The following is a 23,947-nucleotide window of genomic DNA, read 5'->3' as shown; positions in this document are numbered from 1 at the left end:
ATCAATCTTGCAAATAATATATAAGCTTTAGACTACAGAAGGGTAATCAACTTCCAAAGTAAACCAATCAAGATATTTACATGTTGCAAAGACAACAGAAAATCACTAAGTATAACATGATGCAGACAGATACAGCCCAGACTCACAACCAAATTGAAGCACTAGAGGGGACACAGACACTGGAACAACTAATCAAAGATGTTCATATAACTCTATTAAATAAAATAAATGGGATGGCTAATGACATAAAGGTGATCAAGAAGACACTAAAAGAGAACAACTATGCTAGAAGAGCATAAAAAGGATTTGAAAAAATAAATAGAAAAATAGCAGATATCAAGGAACAAACTGCTAGAGAAATCAGTAAATATCTGGAGATGAATGATAATGAGAACACAACATATCAAAACTTATGGGATGCAGCAAAGAAAGTGCCCAGAGAGAAACTTGTTACCCTAAATGCCTATATTAAAAACAAGAATGAGCAAGACTTAAGGGTTAAACTGCTTACCTTGAGAATTTAGAGAAAGAACTGCAAACTAACCCCAAACCAAATAAACAAAGAGAAATAATAAAGGCTAAAGCAGAAATAAACACACTGGAGAACAATTAAATAATAGTAAGATGAATGAAACTAAAAGTTGGTTCTTTGAGAAAATTAATGAAATTGATGCTCCCTTAGCTAGACTAACAAAGAATAAAAGAGAGATGACACAGAAAAACAAAGTCAGAAATGAGAGGGGGGTTGTTACCAAAAATCATGAAGAAATTTAAAATATCATAAGAGAATATTATGAACAACTATATAACTGCAAACTAGACAGCTTAGATGAAATGGACAAATTCCTAGAATGCACAAATTACTGTACTCAAGAAGAAGAAATAGACTCAAGAAGAAATAGATCTCAACAAACCAATTACAAGTAAAGAACTAATCATCATAAGAAATCTTCCCACAAGGAAAAGCCCAGGACCTGATGGCTTCACAGGAGAATTTTATTAAACATTTCAAAAGGAATTAATGCCAATCCTGCTGAAGCTCTTCCAAAAAATTAAAGGGAAAGGATTGCTACCTAACTCATTTTATGAAGCTAACATGAGTCTAATATCAAACTCAGACAATGATGATACAAGAAAAATATCGACCAATCTCCCTAATGAACACAGATGCGAAAATTCTTAACAAAAAGACTAGCAAATTATATCCAATGTCACATTAAAAGAATTATACATCATGATCAAGTGGGATTTATACCAAGAATGCATGGGTGATTCGACATAAGAAAATCAATCAACATAATACAGAACATTAACAAATCAAAAGGGAAAAATCACATGATCATATCAATTGATGCTGAAAAAGCATATGACAAAATCCAGCATCCTTTCCTGATAAAAATGCTTCAAAATTAGGCAACAAAGAAAACTTTCTCAATATTATAAAGAGCATATAGGGAAAACCCATAGCCAGCATCATACTTAATGGTGAGAAGTTGAAAGTATTCCCCTTGAGATCAGGGATGAGACAAGGATACCCATTATCATGACTATTATTCAACATTGTATTGGAAGTATTAAGTGGAGCAATTAGACAGGAGAAAAAAATAAAAGGTATCCAAATAGAAAAGGAAGAAATAAAACTTTCATTATTTGCAGATGACATAATCCTATACTTAGAAAACCCTGAGAAATCTACATTAAAACTACTTGAGCCAAGAAAGAAATTCAGCAAAGTGGCAGGATACAAGGTAATGTACAAAAATAAGTAACGTTTCCATACACAAGCAGTGACATATCTGAGGAGACAACTAAGGAAAAAATTCCATTCAGAACAGCAACCAGAAGAATTAGGTATCTAGGAATAAGCCTAACCAGGGATGTCAAGGACTTACACACAGAAAATTGCAAAAAATTGTTAAAAGAAAAAAATAAAAAATGATGTAAATAGATGTAAAGATATTCCATGCCCATGGCCAGGAGGGTTGAATTATCTTCAAGATGTCAATTCTACCGAAACTGATCTACAAATTCAATGCAATATCAATAAAAATCCAAACAACCTACTTTGAACACTTTGAAAAACTAGTTATCAAATTTATATGGAAGGGAAAGAGACCTCAAATAGCTAAAGTTATCATAAAAAAGAAGAGCAAACTGGGAGATGTGTCACTTTCTGACTTTAAAGCTTACTATAAAGCCATAGTAGTCAAAAGAGCATGGTACTGGCACAAAGACAGGACTGGTCAGTGGAACAGAATCAAGAGCGCATAAATCAACCACCAAATTTATGCACATCTGATCTTTGATAAGTCCCCCAAATCCACTGACTTGGGACAGAATAGTCTTTTCAATAAATGGGCATGGGAGAAATGGATTTCAATAGTCAAAAGAATGAAAGAGGATCCCTATCTTACACCTTATATAGAAATTAATTCAAAATAGATCAAAGACCTAAATGTAGGAGCCAAAACCATGAAACTTCTTGAAAAAAATGTAGAGAAACATCTTCAAAATCTAGTAATAGAAGGCAGCCTCTTAAACTTTACACCTAACACACAAGTTGTGAAAGAAAAAATAGATAAATGGGAACTGCTTAAGATCAAGAGCTTCTGCACTTCAAAGGACTTCGTTAAAAAGGTGAAGAAGCAACTGTCTCAATGGGAGAAAATATTTGGAAACCACACATTGGATAAAGGCTTGATGCCCTGTGTACATAAAGAAATTATACAGCTCACCAACAAGAGAACAAACAACACAATTATAAAATGGGCAGAGGAAATGAATAGGCACTTTTATGGAGAGAAAATATAGATGACTAATAAACACACGAAGAACTGTTCATTTTTGGCTATAAGGGAAATGCAAACTAAGATGACAATGAGATATCATCTGTAAGAATGGCTGCTATTAAACAAACAGGAAACTATAAATGCTGGAGAGGATGTGCAGAAATTAGAACACCTTTTCACTGTTGGTGGAATGTAAAATGGTTCAGCCACTGTGGAAGTCAGCTTACTGATTCCTCAGAAAATGAAATATTGAGTTGCCCTATGACCTGGTAATACCAATACTCAGTATACAGCCAGAATAGTTGAGGGCAGTGACACAGACATTTGTACACTGATGTTCATAGCAGCACTTTACAATTGTCAAGAGATGGAAAAAATCCAGGTGCCCATCAACAGATGAGTGGATAAACAAAATGTTGTATATTCATATGATGGAATATTATGCAGCATTTAGACAAAATGATGTTCCAAAACACATGACAATGTGGATGGACCTGAAGTACATAATTTTGAGTGAAATAAGGCAGACACAAAAGGACAGGTACTGTATGATTCCATTATTATGACTATTGTAAAGCTGCCAGTGTTTTAGAGCATCTAGAAGGAAAAATCTGAGATAAGGGCATGCTAGCCCATGACAAACTCTGGGAACTGTTATGTAGCTGCTTGATGAAGTGTGCTTTGAAAATTGTTGCTTTTTTTCTTTGTTTATATGTTGTATTTTACAACAAAAAAAATGGTTATAAAAACTATAGGCAGCTACAGTAATATTAGATAAAATAAATTCTTGAAATAAAAAATTTGAAAATATTTAGTAATATAGCACACTACTATAGCAAAGTTGATAACTGCAATAACTTTTTACTTGATATTTTGAAAAGCATAGCTTTCATAGTTAATCAAATGGTATTTAAGATAGCATTTAATATACAAATTTTAAAATGTTTTTGTATGAGCAAGAACAAAGGATTGTTGATACTGCAAGGTATTGAAAATAGATGGTAATATTTTAAAATTTTAACTTATGTGTGAGACTAAAGCAGAAAATATTTATTTGGTACAAAATTCCTATTTTGACTAGTGCAGTTCCTAATATAACTTATTTGGACAGCTTAATTGAACACCATAAGTACACTGAACTCTGGGCAGGGCATGAGATTTTGTAGGTTTGTCCAGAGTGATGCCCTGATAAATCCCAGAGTGATATGAACAGTGAATAAAAAAGTATTTGCAAAGTCCCCTTGGGAGAATGGTAAGAAAGGGGGAAAATTCAACTTTGCCAAGTAGAGACTTCTTAATATTCTCACAAGCAGTGGGGACAACCAAAGCAGTAGGCTGAGCCCTCTATCTTGGGGTTTGTTCATATGAAACTTAACTTCACAAAAGACAGGCTAAATCTACTTAAAATTAGGCCTAAGTGTCACCCCCAAGAGAACCTCTTTTGTTGCTCAGATGTGGCCTCTCTTTCAGCAAACACAACAAGTAAACTCACCGCTCTCCCCCTCTCTATGTGGGACATAACTCCTAGGGGTGTGTACCTTCCTGGCAATGTGGGACAGAAATCCTAGAATGAGCTGGTACTCAGCATCAAGGGACTGAGAAAACCTTCTCGACCAAAAGGGGGAAGAGTGAAATGAGACAAAATAAAGCGTCAATGGCTGAGAGATTCCAGAGTTGAGAGGCTATCCTGGAGGTTATTCTTATGCATTAAATAGGTATCACCTAGTTAGTCAAGATGTAATGGAGAGGCTGAAGGAAACTGCCTGAAAAGGTAGAGCTGTGTTCCAGTAACTGTGCTTCTTGAAGATGATTGTATAATGATATAGCTTTTGCAATGTGACTGTGTGATTGTGAAAACCTTGTGTCTTCTGCTCCTTTTATCTGCCTTTTCAACAGATGAGTAAAACTTATGGATTAAAAATGAATAATAGGGGGAAAAATGTTAAAATAAATTTAGTAGATTGAAATGCTAGTGATCAATGAAAGGGAGGGGTAAGGGGTACGGTATGCATGAATTTTTTTCTGTTGTCTTTTTATTTCTTTTTCTGAATCGATGTAAATGTTCTAAGAAATGACCATGATGATGAATATGCAACTATGTGATGATATAGTGAATTACTGATTATATATGTAGAATGGAATGATCATATGGCAAGAGTGTTTGTGTTTATGTTTTAAAAAAAATAATAAAAAATACAAAAAGATAGCATTTAATATTTAAAATTCAAGAAACTCTGATATCTGCATCTATAGATTTATTCCTTCCTTGTTTTAAGTTTAAATTGGTTTATGAAAGATTGTACAAACAGGCTTTATGATGATTACTTCGATTTTTTTAATATACCTATGGATAAAACTAAGATATCTATTTTAGGTGGTTATCCCTTTTAGGTTTCCATATGTTAATTGCAAAAATATCTGTATCTTCATATTTTCCTGAAGTCAGGAATATATTTAGTAACATAGGCCATTACTATAGCAATACAGATATTTGTAAGAACTTTCTACTTGATATTTTGAGAACATTCACAGTTTTGACAGCTGATCAAATGATATCTAAGTTAGTGCTGAATACTTAGAATTCAAAAACTTTGCTATCTGAATTTGTAGGTTTTTTTTGTTTCCTTAATTTTCAATTGGTTTATGAAACTTACTGTACAAACAAGAGAGGCTTTACAATGATTATATGGATAATTTATTTAAATATGCCTATGGTTAAGCTAACTAAGGTATCCATTGTTGGTGGTTCTAAGTGTATTGTTTGTTTTCTTAAAATAAGAAATGATAAAAAAAGAAATAATAAAGGAAGTTCTGTTGGCTGAAAAAGAAGAGAAAGGATGGGGAAATCTGCAGATGGGCACAGAATTGAAAAGTACCAGTAAGGGTGGCTAAAAGGATAAAAAGAGAATGGGGGAAGAATATAGATCTGACAAATAAAAGCCAAAGGAAAATACAATAGATTCAAGAAATATATTTACAGTTATAACTTAGAATGTTAATAGACGTACCTCACAAATTGAAAGATAGATTTGCAGAAGGGATTAGGAAATATGATCCATCTATATGCTGCTTATAAGGTATTCATCTTAGACCCAAGGATACAAATAGATTGAAATTGAAAAGATAGAAGAAGTTGTTCCATGAATACTTAACCAAAAGAAAGCAGGAGTAGCTATGCTAAGAGCAGACAAAATAGACTTTAAATGCAAATATATCATAAGGGCCAAGGAAGGCCACTACATATTAATAAAAGGGACAATTCACCAAGAAGAAATAACAGTCATAAATGTGTATGTTCCCAATCAAGGAGTTCCAAAGAACATGAGGCAAATATTAGCAAAACTGAAGGGAGCAATAAGTGTTTCAACAATAATGCTGGAAGACTTAAATTCACCACTCTCTTCTATAGATAGACAGACAGATGATCAACTAGGAAATAGAGAACCTAAATCATTTGACAAATGAATTAGATGTAACAGACATATACAGATTGCTATGCCCAAAAAATCCAGGACACACATTCTTTTCTAGTGCTTATGAATGTTCTCTAGGATAAATCATATGCAGGGGGCACAAAACAGGTCTTTGTAAATTTTAAAAGATGAAATTACTCAAAACACTTCCTCTGATAAAACAGAATTAAGCTGGAAAACACAATAACCACCAAAGAACCAGAATATACACAGATATATGCAGAATAAACAACACACTCCTAAACAATCAGTGGGTAAGAAGAAATTGCTAGAGAAATTGGGAAATACCTGGAGATGAATGAAAACGAGAATACAACAGATCAGAACTTATGGAATGTGGCAAAGGCAGTGCTGAGAGGGAAATTTATTGCCCTAAATGTCTTTCTAAAAAGAGAAAGAGCAAAAATTGAGGATGTAAGCTGCTTACCTAGAGGAAGTAATGGAAGAACAGCAAACTAATACCAAACAAAATAGAAGAAACATAACAAAGATTAAAGCAGAAATAATTGAATTGGTGAACAAAAATACAATAGAATCAATAAAACCAAAAGTTGGTTCATTAAGAAAATCAGTAACATCGATGGACCCCCAGCTAGGCTGACAAAGAAAAAAAGACAGAGGATGTAAATAAACAAAATCAGAAATGAGAGGGGTGTGGTTACCATGGACCCAGAAGAAATAAAAAAAAAATCATTGGATAATATTGTCAATATCAGTGCCAACATCTAGACAATTTAGATGAAAGGGCCAAATTCCTAGAAATACAAGAACATCCTGCACTGACTGGAGAAGAAATAGAAGACCTCAATAAACCTATCACAAGAAAAAATTCAATCAGTCATCAAAAAGTTTCCTGCAAAGTAAAGCCCAGTGCTAGATGGTTTTACAGGAGAATTTTAACAAACATTTTAAAAAGAACTAACACCAATCTGTTCAAACATTTTCCAAAATTGTAGGAAAGAGACTACTACTTAACTCATTTTATGAAGATAATATTACTCTAATACCAAAACTGGGTAAAGATGCTGCAAGAAAGGAAAACTACAGGCCAATCTCCTTAATGAATACAGATGCCAAAATTCTCAATAAATATTAGCAAATCAAATCCAGTAATCCATTAAAAGAATTATATACCACATCCAAATGAGGTTTATACTAGTAATGCAAGAGTGGTTCAACTCAAGAAAATGAATGGAATACAGCACATTAACAAATCAAAAGGGAAAAATCGCAGTCATTTTGATTGATGAGGAAAAAGTACTCCACAAAGTTCACTGACCTTTTCTGATAAAACACTTCAAAGTTAGGAACTGAGGGGGTTCAATGGTAGTTCAGTGGCAGAGTTTTTGCCTGTCATATGGGAGACCTGGGTTCAATTACAGTCCCATGCTCTTCCCCCAAAAAACAAAGCAGCAAAACAAATAAACAAAAACCCAACTGTGCTGATTTGAAAGGATTTGTGTACCCAGAAAAGCCATGGCTTAATCCTAATGTAATTTTGTGGTAGCAACAGTTTCTTTTAAACTCTTTCAGTACTATATGTTGGAAACATTATTTAGATTATCTCCAAGGACATGTGACACACCCAATTGGGGGTACTAATTTTGATTAAATGGAGATATAATTCCACCTATTCCAGGTGGGTCTTGATTAGTTTACCAGAATCCTTTAAAAGAGGAAGTATTTTGGAAAAGCCTTCATATTCTGAGAGAGCAGAGCCACATAGATCCATGAGAGAGAGTCCACAAGTCAGAGACCTTTGGAGATGATGAAGGAAAATACCTCCATGAGAGCGTCATGAAACAAGAAGCCTGGAGAGAAAGCTAGCAGACATTACCATGTTCACCATGTACCTTTGAGTTGAAAGTGAAACCCTGAATGTCACCGACCTTTCTTGAGTGAAGGTAACCTCTTGTTGATTCCTTAATTTGGACATTTTTAAAGACTTGCTTTAATTGGGACATTTTCTCAGCCTTTGAACTGTAAATCTGCAAAAATTTTATATTTAGGTCTTTGATAAACTTTGACTTGATTTTTCCCCTTTTTAAAAGCCATTCCATTTCTGGTATATTGTATTCCAGCAGCTAGGAAACTAGAAGATCAATCAAACAAAAATTCAACAAACAGCACTGCAATAACAGGCTATTCACATGGAGAAAGAATGAAATGTAACCTCTACCATGCAGCATACAAAAAAAAGGTAGGAATCAAAGGAATCTTCCTCAAAATGATAAATGGCATATATGAAAAACCCATAGCCAGCACTGTAACTGATGAGAGACTGAAAGCATTCCCTCTAAGATCAAGATGAGACAATGATACCCTCTGTCACCACCATTATTCAATATTGTACTAGAAGTTCTAGGTAGAGTAATCAGGCAGACAAAAGAAGTAAAAGACATCCAAATAGGGAAGGAAGTAGTAAAACTCATTATTTGCAGATGACATGATACTATACTTGGAATATCCTGAGAAATCTATGACAAAGCTTCTTGAGCTAATAAACATATTCTGTAAAGTGGCCAAATACAATATTAATGTCCAAAAATCAGTAATGTATCTATAAATAAGCAATGACCTACCTGAGGAAAGGATTAAGGGGAAAATTCCATTCAAAATAGCAACTAAAACAATCAAGTTTTGAGTCATAGACTTAACCAGGTATGTAGAGGGCCTGTACATAGAAGACAACAAAACATTGCTAAAAGAAATCAAAGAAGATTTTAATAGGAGGAAAGACATTCTCTCATCATGGATAGGAAGGTTAACTGTAGTTAAGATAACAATTCTACCCAAACTGATCTACAGATTCAACAGAACACCAAATTTATTTCAAAGGAAGGAAACCTCAAATAGCATTTTTAAAATATTCTATAAAAGAACAAAAGTTGGAGGACTAACACTGATTTTAAAACTTATTATAAAACTACAGTGGCCAAAACAGTATTGTACTGGCAAAAAGATAGAAGTATTGACCAATGGAATCAAATCAAGAGTTCAGAGATAGACCACCAAATCTATGATCAATTGTTCTTCAACAAGGTCCCCAAATCCACTGAGCAGGGGCAGAATAGGCTTTTCAATAAATGGGCATGGGGGAACAGGATGTCAATAGCAAAAAAATGAAAGAGGACCCTTACCTTACACCCTATACAAAAATCCAGTCAAAGTGGATCAAAGACCTAAATATAAGAGCCAGTACCATTAAACTCCTAGAAGAAAAAAAGGGAAACATCTTCAAGACCTAGTAATAGAAAGTAGCTGCTTAGACTTTACACCCAAAGCACAAGCAAGGAAAGAAGAAACAGATAAATAGGAATTCCTCAAAATAAAAAGCTTCTGGGACTTCCGGAGAAGATGGCGGCTTAGTAAGACGCGCGGGTCTTAGTTCCTCCTCCAGAAAAGCAACTAAAGAAACAGAAACAATACGAAACAGCTCCCGGAGTCACGACAGAGACCAAAAAGACAGCGTACCCCATTCTGGAACAGCTGAACGGGCAGGGAGAATCTGCTGTGGTGAGATACCCAAGGGGCGCGCGTTTTCCTGGCCGGGGCGGCTGGCGACTGGGGTCCCCTCCACGCACGTGGCTCCCTGGTCTGACTGGGAACGTTGGATAGCGGGGCCCTCCCGTCACGCTTGGCGTTTCGGGCCAGCTGGGCAATTAGGACCGGCACTCTCCCAAGCCGCAGGGCCAGTGACCCCCGCCGCCACGCGCGGTTTCCCGGGCCGACTGCCGTGCAGACAGACGAGCGCCACGAGCGCCACCTACTGGGCAGGAAAAGAAAAACAGAGCCCAGAGATTTCACAGAAAAAGCTTTCAACCAGCTGGGTCCCACACCCAGGGAAATCTGATCAAATGCCCAGACACCAGCAGAAAATAATGGATGACGCTCGGAAAATTGAAGATATGGCCCAGTCAAAGGAACAAACCAATAGTTCAAATGAGATACAGGAGCTGAGACAACTAATGCTGAATATACGAACAGAAATGGAAAAACTCTTCAAAAACCAAATCAATAAATTGAGGGAGGACATGAAGAAGACATGGGCTGAACAAAAAGAAGAAATAGAAAATCTGAAAAAACAAATCACAGAACTTATGGGAGTGAAGGACAAAGAAGAAAAAATGGAAAAAACAATGGATACCTACAATGGTAGATCTAAAGAGACAGAAGCTACAATTAGTGAACTGGAGGATGGAACATCTGAATTCCAAAAAGAAACAGAAACTATAGGGAAAAGAATGGAAAAACTTGAGCAGGGGATCAGGGAACTGAATGACAATATGAAGCGCACAAATATACGTGTTGTGGGTGTCCCAGAAGGAGAAGAGAAGGGAAAAGCAGGAGAAAAACTAATGGAAGAAATTATCACTGAAAATTTCCCAACTCTTATGAAAGACCTAAATTTACAGATCCAAGAAGTGCAGTGCACCCCAAAGAGAATAGACCCAAATAGGCGTTCTCCAAGACACTTACTAGTTAGAATGTCAGAGGTCAAAGAGAAAGAGAGGATCTTGAAAGCAGCAAGAGAAAAACAATCTGTCACATACAAGGGAAACCCAATAAGACTATGTGTAGATTTCTCAGCAGAAACCATGGAAGCTAGAAGACAGTGGGATGATATATTTAAATTACTAAAAGAGAAAAACTGCCAACCAAGACTTCTATATCCAGCAAAATTGTCCTTCAAAAATGAAGGAGAAATTAAAACATTTATAGACAAAAAGTCACTGAGAGAATTTGTGACCAAGAGACCAGCTCTGCAAGAAATACTAAAGGGAGCACTAGAGTCAGATACGAAAAGACAGAAGAGAGAGGTATGGAGTAAAGTGTAGAAAGAAGGAAAATCAGATATGATACATATAATACAAAAGCCAAAATGGTTGAGGAAAATATTATCCAAACAGTAATAACACTAAAAGTTAATGGACTGAATTTCCCAATCAAAAGACATAGAATGGCAGAATGGATTATGACCCAGCAATACCACTGCTAGGTATCTACTCAGAGGACTTAAGGGCAAAGACACAGATGGACATTTGCACACCAGTGTTTATAGCAGCATTATCTACAATTGCAAAGAGATGGAAACAGCCAAAATGTCCATCAACAGAAGAGTGGCTAAACAAACTGTGGCGTATACCTACGATGGAATATTATGCAGCTTTAAGACAGACTAAACTTATGAAGCATGTAATAACATGGATGGACCTAGAGAACATTATGCTGAGTGAGTCTAGCCCAAAACTAAAGGACAAATACTGTATGGTCCCACTGATGTGAACCGACATTCGAGAATCCGCTTGGAATATATCATTGGTAACAGAGTCCAGCAGGAGTTAGAAACAGGGTAAGATAATGGGTTATTGGAGCTGAAGGGATACAGACTGTGCAACAGGACTAGATACAAAACTCAAAAATGGACAGCACAATAATACCTAAGTGTAATGTAACTAGGTTGGAACACTGAATGAAGTTGCACCTGAAATATGGTTTTTTGTTTGTTTGTTTGTGTGTTTGTATCTTTTGTTTTTGTTTTTTTTCTTTTTCCTTTTTATATATATATATTTTATTAGTATTATTATTTTAATTCTCTTCTCTATATTAACATTCTATATCTTTTTCTGCTGTGTTGCTAGTTCTTTTCCTAAATCGATGCAAATGTACTAAGAAATGATGATCATACATCTATGTGATGATACTAAGAATTACTGAGTGCATTTGTAGAATGGAATGATTTCTAAATGCTGTGTTAATTTCTTTTCTTTTTTTTGATTAATAAAAAAAATTTAAAAAAAAAACCCTAAAAAAAAAAAAAAAGCTTCTGTACCTCAAAGGACTTTTTCATAAGGGTGAAGATGCAGCCAACTAAATGTGAGAAAATATTTACAAATCACATATCAGATGTTTTAGTTTGCTAGCTCCTGGAATGCAATATACCAGAAATGGAATGGCTTTTTTTTTTAATTTAATAGATTGCTAGTTTACAGTTCTAAGGCTGTGAAATTGTCCAAATTAAAACAAGTCTACAGAAATATCCAATCTAAGACATCCATGGAAAGATACCTTGGTTCAAGAAGGCCAATGATGCTCAGCATTTCTTTCTCAGCTGGAAGGGCACATGGTGAACACAGCAGCATCTTCTAGTTTTCTTTCCAGGCCTCTTGCTTCATGATCCTCCCTGGGAAGCATTTTCCTTCTTCATCTCCAAAGGTTACTGACTGGTGGATTCTGTGGTTCTCTCTTCCTTCTGCCATGGTTCTGTGGCTCTCTTGTTCTTAAAAAGGAACTCTCTCAGAAATGTCTCCTCTTTTATAGGATTCCAATAAACTAATAAAGACCCACGTAGGATGGCTGCAGGCATGTCTCCATCTATTCAAGTTTAATACCCACAACTGATTCATATCTCCATGGAGATAATCTAATTAAAGGTTCCAACATACAGCATTGAATAGTGATCAGAAGAAACAGCTGCCTTCACAAAATGGGATTAGGACTAAAACATGGCTTTTCTAGGGTACATAATTCCTTTCAAACCAGCACATTGGATAAAGGTTTTATATCCTGTATAAATAAGAAATCATACAACTCAGCGGTAAAAGAACAAACAACCCAATTATAAAATGGGCTAAAGATACAAATACACATTTTTCCAAAGAGCAAACACAGATGGCTAAAAAGCACATAAAGAGATGCTCATTCTCATTACCTATAAGGAAAATGGAGATCAAGACTACAATGAGATATCACCTCACCCTTATAAGAATGGCTACTATTAAACAAATGGAAACTACAAAGATTGGAAAGGATGTGGAAAAATTGGAACACATTCACTGTTGGTGGAAATGTAAATGGTACAGCCACTGTTGAAGACAGCTTGGCAGTTCCTTAGAAAACTAAGTATTGAGTTGCCCTATGACCCAGCAATACCACTACTCGGTATATACCCAGAAGAGCTGAAAGCAGTGACACAAACTATTTGCACACTGATATACACAGATGCATTATTCACAATTGCCAAAAAGATATAAACACTCCAAGTGTCCATCAACAGATGAGGGGATAAACAAAATGTGGTACATACATACAATCAATGGAATATTATGTTGCAGTTAAGACTAAATGACATCTTGAAGCATATGATAACATGGATGAACCTTGAGGACATGATGCTGAGTGAAATAAGTCAGACACAAAAGAACATATACCGTATGATTGTGCTGTTATGCTCTTCGTAAAGGTAAACTCAAAGGCTTATAACATAGTATATAGGGGACCTAGAGATACATAGAAGCTAGAGATGGATGATCTGTTAGCTCATGAGGCTAAATGAAAATGAAGAAGTGAACAGTAGGGCAGAGGGTTCATTAATGGATTTATAAATAATATTGGTCTATTAAAGGTGACCATGATTGAAAGGGGTTATACAGAGCCATGTATCCCACCAATTAACCCTATAAATGTAAATAAATTCTTCTATGAACTACTTCAAAGATATGACTCTTGTACAAAGAATCAGTAATAGAGGAGTATGGGGGAAAATTACTATTGCATAATATGCACTGTATTTAACAGGAAAACATCAACAGTACCATAGCAATATGAGTGTCAAATAATTGGGGGTAAGGACAAGAGTTAAGGGGAGGTTTGGATTTTCTATGTAGTGAGGTTGTGTTTATTGGTTATTTTTCTCTTTCAGGATCTAAAATGGAGAGTTTTGATGAGTGTACAAATAAGTATAATGTGAGACATGGACTGTTTACTCTGGAGATTATCCGTAATGCCCAATGGATAGAGGTGACTGAAAGAGATACACTGAATGAGAAGTAGAATGGCAAACTGTGGAATATACCTATGATGGAATATTGTGTGGCTACAGAATGGAACAAAGTTGTGAGGCATACAATGAGGTGAATGAACTTCAGGGACATTATGTGGTGCAAAATAAGCTAGAAACAAAAAAACAAATATTGTATGGTCTCTTTTAGGAAATACTTGTAAGAAAACTGGGGCCTAGATTATAAGCTTGTATAATGCAGTGACATTTAGTTTGGAACTGTAAATGGTAGTCTTAGATTTTGAGATGCTGTACTATATATGTATTAGACATATAAACATACAGTATCTCCCTGGAACTCTACTATATGACACCTAAGACTCAGAGTTGGAGTTCCACAGCTCTGAAAGTCAGTTTTGCTACATATAACTGTTAAACCAAAGAAGATATCAGGCTTCCATTAGAGGTAAGAACAAACCAAATCTGGTTGGAACTAAGATAAATCAGAACACAGGGGTAAGGGTGGCATCTGCATTTTCGAACTTCACCTACTATATGAGACTGAAGGAAGAGAAGTTTATTTTGTCCAAAACCTAAATTTTCTGTAACATATAATCTAACTCACCCTGTCTGGATAGCTCATTTAAACAACCCAAACACATGAATGGGTATAAGGGCTTGTAATTCAGTTTAGCTTAATGTAATACCTGGGTACATCCCAGAGTATGTCGGGTAGACAAAAAGTATTGGCAAAGTCCCCTAAGGAACTGGAGAAAAGAATATGAAACTATTAAACTTTATCACCAGGAAAACCACTTAAACTGTCTCAAACATTATGGACTCATGAGTCAATAGACCAAGCCCTCGATCTTGGGGCTTGCTTTTATGAAGCTCATTTCTGTAGCAAAGAAGCTAAGCCTACCTATATTTATGCCTAAGAGTTACTAGTATACCTCTTCTGTTGCTCAGATGTGGCCTGTGCTGGTTTGAAAGGATGTATGGACCCTAGAAAAGCAAAATTTTAATTAAAATCCCATTTCATAATGGCAGAATAATCCCTATTCAATACTGTATGTTTGAATCTTTATTTAGATAATCTCCCTAGAGATGTATCCCAATCAAGAGTGGTTGTTAAACTGGATTAGGAGAGATGTGTCTCCACCCATTTGGATGGGTCTTGATAAATTTCTGGAGTCTTATAAAAGAGGAAACATTTTGGAGAATGAAGGAGATTTGGAGAGAGCAGAGAATGCTGCAGCACCATGAAGCAGAGAGTCCATGAGCCAGTGACCTTCAGAGATGAAGATGAATAATGCCTCCAGGGAGCTTCATGAAACCAGAAGCCAGGAGAAAAAGCTAGCAGATGACACCGTGTTCACTGTGTGCCCTTTCAGTGGAGAGAGGAGCCCTGAATGTGTTGGTCATGTGTCTTTTCACTTCAGAGAGAAACCCTGAACTTCATTGGCCTTCTTGAACCAAGGTATCTTTCCCTGGATGGATGCCTTTGACTGGACATTTCTATAGACTTGTTTTAATTGGGACATTTTCTTGGCCTTAGAACTGTAAACTAGCAACTTAGTAAATTCCCCTTTTAAAAGCCATTCCATTTCTGGTATATTGCATCCCAGCAGCTACCAAACTAGAACATGGCCTCTCTCTCTCTAAGCCCAACTCTACAAGGAAAACCATTACCCTCCCCTCTATGTGGGATGTGACATACAAGGGAATGTGAAAGTCTCCTTTGCAACATAGGGCATGACTCCCAGGGATGAACCTGGTCCTGGCTAACCAAAAGGGGGAAAAAGAAGCATAACAAAATAAGGTATCAGTGGCTAAGAGAGTTTAAATAGAGTCAAGAAGCTATTCTGGAGGGTACTCTTACACAAGCTTCATTGAGATATTAACAATTACCATGGTCTGTCAAACTCCAATTAAAACCACTCCTATTAACCCTAAAGAACACCTAGGGATACATCTGAGATTCTACAAAAGTTTCACACACTAAGTTTACTTTCAAGAAACCTACAACCTCCAGATGGTTCCTAGGCCAGATAAGTTCTGAAACACAGAGAAGCCAGCCCTCCATAATATCAATTTATTCCATCATCCTATCCCATATTATTGACACCCAATTTCAACATGAAAAAGTTAGAATGGGAATAGGCCAAATGCCTCTAAAAACTGGGAGAATGAATAAAGGAGAAGGAGGAGTTATAACAAAGAACATAGGATTTAACAAACAAATATGATTGCTGAAGCATTACACTGATATTTCTTTTAGTCTCCAGGGTCTTGGAGCACCTAGAAGGAAAAACCTGAAATTGCAGAACTATAACCTATACCAAACTCTGAAATCTGTACTATAACTACTTGTCATAATGCATTTCAAAATGTATCACTTTTTTGTAAATATGTTATAGTTCACAATAAAAAAGTTTAAAAAACAAAGTTAAAATGTTGAAGTATTGCCTTTACTGTAATAATAGCAAATGTGAATGGATTAAACTCCCTAATCAGACACAGATTGTCACAATGGGTAAAAAAAGTATGACTCAACAATACGATATCTACAAGAAACTCACCTTAGACCTAAAGACACAAATAGATTGAAAATGAAAGACTGAAAAGGGATATTCCATGTGAACAGTAACCAAAAAAGAGCTGGGGTACTAATACCAATATCAGAAAAAACAGACTTTAAATACAAAACTGTTATAAGAGACAATGAAGGACATTATATATTAATAAAAGAGGCAATCCATCATGAAGAAATAACAACCATAAATGTATGTGCATCTAACCATAGTGCCCCAAAATATGTGGGGCAAACACTGGCAAAACTGAAGAGAGAAATAGATGCCTCTATAATAATAATGGGAGATTTCAATACATCACTGTCAAATACATCTAGACAGAAGATCAATATGGAAACAGAGAATTTGAATAATATAATAAGTGAACTAAACCTAACAGACATATATAGATCATTGTACCCCAAAGCAGAATATACATTGTTTTCAAGTGCTCATAAAGCATTCTCCAGGATAAACAAAATGTTGGGTCACAAAACACATCTCAAAATTTAATGAGATTGAAATTATGCAAAGTACCTTCTCTAACCCTAATATAATGTAGCTAGAAATAAAAAAACAGGTGGAGAGGGGTGTGTGAGGGTAGTTCAGTGGTAGAATTCTTGCCTACCATGCAGGAGACACAGGTTCAATTCCTGGCCCATGCACTTTCAGAAAAACAAACAAGCTAACAAACAAAGAAAAATCAAACAAACAAAAATTCAACAAATGGTGCTGCAAGAATAGGATACTCACATGGAAAAAGAATGAAATGTGATCCCCACCATACAGCACACAAAACAAAAACAAAATTAAAAAAACAGGTTGAGAACAGGAAGATTCACAGATACACAAAATTTAAACAACACACTTTTAAACAATCAGTGGGTCAAAGAACAAGTTGCAAGAGAAATCAGTCAGTATCTTAAGATGAATGAAAAGGAGAATGCAACATTCCAAAACTTATAGAATGTAGTGAAGGCAGGGCTGAGAGAGAAACTTATAGCCCTAAATGCTGACATTCAAAAATAAAGAGCTAAACCAAAGACCCAGCTGCACTCCTTTAGGAACCAGAATAAGAGGTACAAACTAATCTGAACACAAGAAGAAGGAATGATATAACAAAGATTAGAGCAGAAATAAATGAACATATTGACCAGTGTTATCAAATTGGGAGTTCAGAAATATACCCTCACATCTATGACTGACTGATATCTGATAAGGCTATCATTCCACTGATATTGGATAGAACAGTCTCTTCAACAAATGGTGCTGGGACCACTGGACATTGATAAGCAAAAGAATGAAAGAGGACTCCTATTGCACACCTTATACAATAATTATCTCAAAATGGATCAAAGACCTAAGTGTAAGAACCAGGACCATAAAACTCCTAGAGAAAATGCAGGAAAGCATCTTCACAATCTTGTGGTAGGTAATGGTTTCTTACACTTTAGACCCAAAACACAAACAACAATAGATAAATGGGAACTCCTCAAAATTTAAAATTTTGTACTTGAAAGGACTTTGTCAAGAAAATGAAAAGGCAACCTACCCAATAAGAGAAAATATTTGGAAACCCCATATACTATAAAGGCTTAATATCCAGAATATACAAAGCAATCTTATAACTCAACAATAAAAAAACATTTCCAAATATTGCATCCCATTGTGTAGGCTGTCTTTCTACTTTCTTGATGAAGTTCTTTGATGCACAAAAGTGTTTAATTTTGAGGAGTTCCCATTTATTTATTTCCTTCTTCAGTGCTCTTGCTTTAGGTTTAAGGTCCATAAAACCGCCTCCAATTGTAAGTTTCATAAGATATCTCCCTACATTTTCCTCTAGCTGTTTTATGGTCTTAGACCTAATGTTTAGATCTTTGATCCATTCTGAGTTAACTTTTGGATAGGGTGTGAGATATGGGTCTTCTTTCATTCTTTTGCATATGGATATCCAGTTCTCTAGGCACCACTTATTGAAGAGACTGCTCTGTCCCAGGTGAGTTGGCTTGACTGCCTTATCAAAGATCAAATGTCCATAGATGAGAGGGTCTATATCTGAGCACTCTATTCGATTCCATTGGTCGATATATCTATCTTTATGCCAATACCATGCTGTTTTGACTACTGTGGCTTCATAATATGCCTTAAAGTCAGGCAGCGCAAGACCTCCAGCTTCGTTTTTTTCCCTCAAGATGTTTTTCACAATTCGGGGGACCCTGCCCTTCCAGATAAATTTGCTTACTGGTTTTTCTATTTCTGAAAAATAAGTTGTTGGGATTTTGATTGGTATTGCATTGAATCTGTAAATCAATTTAGGTAGGATTGACATCTTAACTATATTTAGTCTTCCAATCCATTAACATGGTATGCCCTTCCATAAAAAAACAAACAACCCAGTTTTTAAAAAGCAGCAACAGACTTGAATAGACATTCTTCCGAAGAGGAAATATAAATGGCTAAAAAGCACATGCAAAGATGCTCAGCACCACTTCCAATCCTGGGGTTTGTCATATGAAAACCCAACAAAAGATAGGCTAAGCCTAGTTAAAATTAAGCCTAAGACTCACCCCCAAGAGAACCTCTTCTGTTGCTCAGATGTGGCCTCTCTCTCTCAGCCAACAAGACAAGCAAACTCACTGCCCTCCCCCTCTCTATGTGGGGCATGACTCCCAGGGGTGGACCTTCCTGGAACGTGGGACAGAAATCCTAGAATGAGCTGGAACTCAGCATCAAGGGATTGAGAAAACCTTCTCAACCAAACGGGGGAAGAGCAAAATGAGACAAATAAAGTGTCAATGGCTGAGAGATTCCAAACAGAATCAAGAGGTTATCCTAGAAGTTACTCTTGCACATTAAATAAATATCACCTGTTTAGTTAAGGTATAATGGAGAGGCTGGAGGGAACTGCCTGAAAATGTAGAGCTGTTCTCCAGTAGCCATGCTTCTTGAAGATGATTGTATAATGACATACCTTTTGCAACGTGACTGTGATTGTGAAAACCTTGTGTCTGATGCTCCTTTTATCTACCTTATCAACAGATGAGTAAAACATATGGATTAAAAATAAATAAATAATTGGGGGAACACAAATGTTAAAATAAATTTAGTAGATTGAAATGCTAGTGACCAATGAAAGGGAGGGGAAGGGGTATGGTATGTATGAATTTTTTTCTGTTTTCTTTTTTTCTGAATTGATGCAAATGTTCTAAGAAATGATCATGATGATGAATATACAACTATGTGATAAAAAAGAATGTTCATATTGTATGTTGATTGGTTTATTAATAAAAATTTTAAAAAAGAAATGATCATGTTGATGAATATATAACTGTGATGATATTGTGAGTTATTGATTATATTACAAGAATGGAATGATCATATGGTAAGAATGTTGTGTTTGTATATGGTTATATATGATAAAAAAATTTTAAAAATTAAAAAAGAGATATCTAGCACCACCAGCTATTAGGGAAATGCAACTCAAAAACATAATGAGATATAATTTCAAACCTACTAGAATGGCCCCTATTTTTTAAAAAAGAAAGCTACAAGCATTGGAGAGGATATGCAAAAATAGGAACACTCACTTCTGGTGAGAATGTAAAATGCTGCAGCCACTGGAAGACAGTCTGGCAGTTCCTCAGGAAGCTAAGTATAGTACTGCCATATGACCTGGAAACTCCACTCCTAGGTATATGCCAAGAAGAACTGAAAGCAGGGACTCGGACATTTTCACACCAATGTTTATGGTGGCATTGTTCATAACTGCCAATACATATGATGGAATATTATTCATCTGTAAGAAGGAATGAACAACATGGGTGAATCTTGAAGACATTATACTGAGTGAAATAAGCCAGACAGAAGACAACTATTGTGTGATCTCACTAATAAGAACTAATTATAATAAGCATACTCAAGAGTTTGACTACACCAGGGGATAGAATGAGAGTAAAGAATGGGGAGCTGATGTAAAATTTGTGCACAATTTCTATTTAGGCTGATTGTAAAGGTTTGGAAATGATACCAACGATGGCAGCACTTAAGTGCAAGTGTAATTAACAGAACCAAATTACGATTGTGAATGTGTATGAAAGGACAAATTTTGGGTTGCATATGTTATTGGGAGGAATTCAGAAAATACATAGAACTGTATAACGCATTTAGTTCATTTTGAGTTCATTTCTGTTGTGGATGATGGACTGTGGTTAATAGCACGTATATAAGAATGTTCTTTCATGAATTGCAACAAATGTATGATACTATTATAAGGTGCTGATAACAGAGTGGTTTATGGGGAAAATACTCTGACTATGTTAAAAGCTACTGACTGCACACTTTGGATGGAATGTATGGTATGTGAATATATCTCAATAAAACTGCTTAAAAATAGTTGCATAAAATAATATGCATAAAGCTGCATCCTTAAATTGGGCCTATAACACAAAAAATATATTTTAAAATAATAGCACAAAGATGGGGTGGGGTAATAAAGCAAAAATGGAGTAAGGAAATTAAAATAGACAGCACTAAAAAAATAAATAAATAAAATAAAATAGACAGTACTCAAATCCACAGGAAGAAATGACATGAACTACAAAGCATGAATAAGCAGATTAATATAAATAAATTGTTAATATATTTTCTCTTTTTTTCTTCTTAGCTTCCTTAATGGACATAAAATTGTATAGAACAGTAATTATACTATTCTATCCTTTGATTTGTAATATACAAATAAAAAGAACATACAAGTCATATATTTATAACATAGAAATATCAAAAGGGGAAAAGAATTGAGTTACACTGCAGCAAAGTTTCCCTATCTTACTGAAATTAAATTAGTATAAATCTGAAGCAGAATCTATTAAGATATATATTGTAATCCCAAAGCAAGCATTAAGAAAATAACTTTAACAGACTACTACAGGAGAGGCTAAAGCTCTGAATAGATAACAGCGGAAAGATGTAGAGATGGACAGTAAGCATCTTGTACCATTAGGAAGGAAGAAAGTACCCAAAAGAAAAAAATCCTACAATATTGGGAGTACTTCAAAGGATAGTCACCCAAAAGAGCTCCCAATCACCAAAACTGGAACAATTTGAGCAAAAATATACAATACTGGTATAAACTATCTATGAGTCAATAATAGCATAAATAAATTAACAAATGAAGAAGAGATAAATCTCCCATACAGAACTCCAAATAAATTTTGCAGATACACCCCTGTACACATGCTGTACACTGCCAATTCTTTCCAAAGAGTGCAGTATGGAAAGGGGGAAAATGCATAACTTTAGAATGCAGAAACCTGACAAATATTATCACAGCTGGGTGAACAAAGTCAACATCAACAGTGATAAGTCCTACTGATAGTATGTAGAGTTAATATGATGAAAGTGATATTTTACCTTTGTGGTCTTCCTTTCCCAAACACTTTTCTCCAGTCTAATAAAAGGGAGTAAAGTACTGAACCATGTTGTAACATGGATATAAAAAACATATATACATGAAAGAGGCCAGTCAAAAAGATCACATATAGTATGATTCTATTTTTATGAACTGTCAAGAAAGGCAAATTCATAGAAACAGAAAACAGATTAATATTTAGATTAGGGTTAGGAAAGAGTGAGAGGTGGGGGATGGGATGAGGAGTGACTGCTAATGGCAAGAGGTTTTTTGGGGGTAATGATAAAAATGTTCTAAAAGTAAGATTATGATGATAGCTGCACAACTTTGTAGTGTGACTTGTAAAATGGGTGAATTTCATGGTATGTATATTCTATCTCAAAAATGTACTAATTTAAAATAAAATTTAAAATTATGACACCTGGACAAATAAAAATACTCAAAATTATCCTTTAGCTGGAAAACACTTAGTATAGTCTTTATTAGCTAAAAAATTGTTTGGTACAATCACTTCATGCAAGCAGCCTTAAATTATTTTAAGCATAAAAGCCTTTATTGAAGTAGTCTGCTATTAGTCTAATCTCAATAAAAAGAAAGTTTATTCTCTGTTTTGAGAAAAGAAACACATGTTTCTTGCTTGCTCTGCTTGCAGGAATGAAACATCATATGAAACATCATATGACCTCATATCAGGACCTTCCTCCTCTTGAAGGGCAAGATCAAAGACCTGAATAGTCAACAAAGGAAGAAGGGCTACTAGATAACAAGATATGCTACCCAAACAAAATGAAGCAAGCAATGCTTACTCAATTTTTATGAATCCTGTGACTTTTAATTAGTTTTTAAAATGTTTTACTGCTTTCTTCTAGACTTCTGCCATTTCTTTGTCTGTTTGGGGTTATAAAAGCCCAAGCCACCCTTCCCATTCCTAACTGGTCTTAGAAAAATTTCCTCCAATTCTTTGATGATGCACCTGCAAAAAAATCACCTTCTCACCAAATGATTTAGGATCATGTTTTCTGGAGATAATAATTACAGTATGCCTTTCACAATGCAGATGTTGTAGAAAATAAGCTATATTGGTTTTCCAGGTTCTAAGTGAAATTATTTATACAGGGAGAGAAAAGAATTCGCAAAAGCTCAAAAAAAGGCATATGTGCTTTCAGGCAAGAACAGTAAAATTGTGTTGCAGTTTTCCTGAAGAGGCTTTTAAGCTTATCTCTAGATTCCCCATATGCTGATGGACATGGTGTAAAAGCAGCCAGATTCTGGAAATAATGAAGGTAGACCAAGGAAGGTGGGGCTTTTTAGAAAAGGCTACCGATAGAATTTCCTCAGACTAAAGATGTCTTTCCCCAGACCATGCTGTTACAATTCCCCAGTGAAATGACATTTCCTTTGCAACCTGCCTTTTGTCCTCCTAATATAGCTCACCTCCAGTTTCTGAAATTTACCCAAAAAGTTCACTGTCACAGACATTGATGACTTATGAACATAGTAACATCTTACTCACCTAGGTGTTAATAATTGCTTGGCAACAACAAAAAGACAGCCAATCCAATTACAAAATGGGAAAAAAACTTGAACAGACACTTCTCAGAAGAGGAAATACAAATGGCCAAAAGGCACATGAAGAGATGCTCAATGTCTCTGGCCATTAGAGAAATGCAAATCAAAACCACAATGAGATATCATCTCACACCCACCAGAATGGCCATTATCAACAAAACAGAAAATGACAAGTGCTGGAGAGGATGTGGAGAAAGAGGCACACTTATTCACTGCTGGTGGGAATGTCAAATGGTGCAACCACTGTGGAAGGCAATTTGGTGGTTCCTCAAAAAGATGAATATAGAATTGCCATATGACCCAGCAATACCATTGCTAGGTATCTACTCAGAAGACTTAAGGGCAAAGATACAAAT

General features: G+C 35.5%; 1 long non-coding RNA gene and 1 other non-coding gene across 12 annotated transcripts in view; one reads left to right on the top strand and one right to left on the bottom strand.

Annotated features, from left to right (window-relative positions):
- LOC143646797 (uncharacterized) overlaps positions 1-23,947 on the bottom strand; it is a 120,456-nt gene that overhangs the window by 73,122 nt on the left and 23,387 nt on the right. For 3 of the 11 annotated variants that reach the window (XR_013157630.1, XR_013157625.1, XR_013157631.1), the window contains exon 5: positions 20,203-20,411. The exons of the other annotated variants lie outside the window; for them this stretch is intronic. This is a non-coding gene — a long non-coding RNA (uncharacterized LOC143646797). The remainder of the gene's footprint in view (positions 1-20,202; positions 20,412-23,947) is intronic. 11 annotated transcript variants of the gene reach the window in all.
- On the top strand, positions 17,210-17,282 carry TRNAG-ACC (transfer RNA glycine (anticodon ACC)). Its single transcript has one exon. It is a non-coding gene; the product is annotated as a tRNA-Gly (tRNA).

Source organism: Tamandua tetradactyla, chromosome 9, assembly GCF_023851605.1.
Source record: "Tamandua tetradactyla isolate mTamTet1 chromosome 9, mTamTet1.pri, whole genome shotgun sequence".
Lineage (NCBI taxonomy): Eukaryota > Metazoa > Chordata > Mammalia > Pilosa > Myrmecophagidae > Tamandua > Tamandua tetradactyla.
This window is presented reverse-complemented; position numbering and strand designations above follow the sequence as displayed.